Genomic DNA, 1,640 nt, shown 5'->3' with positions numbered 1-1,640 from the left:
TGCATGGAGGTCGGTTAGGGTCAGAATAGAATCATATTGTTTTGAAGTTGTATGTTTAGGGGTTCAAATGGACCAAACATTCCTGATTTTTCAGTCTATCTACATGAGGAGAGAGTAAGGGACAGGGCAGAAGTCGGATATTTTAGATGATTATATTTTGCGGGTAAAATTGACCAAAAATTTTATGCGAATTGTTTTGAAGGCCAAACAGCACGACAGAGAAGAAAATATAGGGCAAATGCCCCGGCCAAAAACCAAAGGTAACATTAGTGCAAGATTGATTGCATTATTTCAAAAAATTGACTAAAATGGGTTTGGACTTAAGGGGCTATTCCAATATATTCCAACCCGCACAACTGATGCATGATATGAGTTGTAAACTTTGCTAAAGATGTTAGCTTCCAACTGAATTTATTAGCATATATTTTCAAAAGATTCTTCCACTGAATTTAAATAGAAAAGGAGATTCACTTACCGCTCTGTTTTAAAGGTCCTAAAAACTTTATCCAACCGCATGACTTTCATTTCACAGTTCAAAACCTAATGGATATAGAAAATCTATAAAAATAAATTGTATATGCCAACTTGTCTAATACCCACATTAACATCTCAGCTTAAAAACTAGTATAGTAAAGGGCTCGGAAAAATTTTCCAATCAAATCGGCTGTTATTGGGATTTTTGAGGCGATTAAATATTGTGGGCGAATTATTTAAAATGGTCTATATCGATCCTTCTTTAGGTATAACTCCATATAAGTGCATCTCGAAACTTCCGCCAATCCAATGATCACCAATAAGGTATTTAATGCTTTCCATAGAAAATCGTTTTGCTCTGGTTCTCTATAGGGCTTTGCGATAATTTTTCGATCATATAATTCCCTTTGTCACTTCATTTTCGATAATGTCCACCATATGGTATATTCAGGATTTTACTAATTTCAGGCCCAATGCAGTTCTCATTGTTTGGAATTTTCGATATAACCGTCATTTTTAGAAATATATTATTAATTAGAAATATATATCCTTCAAAAATTCCCAATATATGTTCTAGCGCTGCGTTGCGAGATCCTAATTTAGCCACGTTCCCAACTGAAAGGGCAATAATTTGGAAAATGTCTACATTTAGGATCGCAGTCACACTTACCATCGCATTGGCTCTTTCAACCAGAATTCAAAAAAAAGGAAAAAAACAATACGAAATGTAAAATTTAATATTGTAAGTCAAATTGAAAAACTTTCGTTATGAAATTTCAAAATGACGAAAAATAAAGCAAAATAAAAATTTAACAATATTTATACTCTAAGACACTATGTTTTTTGGGGGTATTATAGGTTTGATTGGGCCAAAAATTATGTAACACCTCGAAATATTGGTTTCCCACATAGGAAAGTATATCTGGATCTTCCTATCTCGCCGAGCTGAGTCGACCTAGCTATGTATGTCCGTTCGTCCGTCTGTCCGAAGGAAAGAAAATTTGAAGGAAATTTAATTTTTTTTGCAGATATTTGAATGTGTAAAATTTGAAGAGAGTTGAATGCTTATTTCGCTTTCTTTACCGTTTTGTTTTTCAAAATCTCGAACCCTATGTAGGGAAGGTACAAAAAGGAATTTTGCGATCACTACCATCTTTATGACAGGG

At 34.0% G+C, this 1,640-nt stretch overlaps 1 long non-coding RNA gene across 1 annotated transcript; it reads right to left on the bottom strand.

The window, feature by feature from the left end:
- Positions 1-422: 422 nt before the first annotated feature.
- On the bottom strand, positions 423-1,235 carry LOC109611624 (uncharacterized). The gene is made up of 3 exons (XR_002194014.2): positions 1,145-1,235; positions 601-1,089; positions 423-540 (listed from the first exon to the last, which is right to left on the bottom strand). It is a non-coding gene; the product is annotated as an uncharacterized LOC109611624 (long non-coding RNA).
- Positions 1,236-1,640: the final 405 nt, after the last annotated feature.

The sequence above is a fragment of the Musca domestica genome, unplaced genomic scaffold (assembly GCF_030504385.1).
Source record: "Musca domestica strain aabys unplaced genomic scaffold, Musca_domestica.polishedcontigs.V.1.1 6, whole genome shotgun sequence".
NCBI lineage: Eukaryota > Metazoa > Arthropoda > Insecta > Diptera > Muscidae > Musca > Musca domestica.
This window is presented reverse-complemented; position numbering and strand designations above follow the sequence as displayed.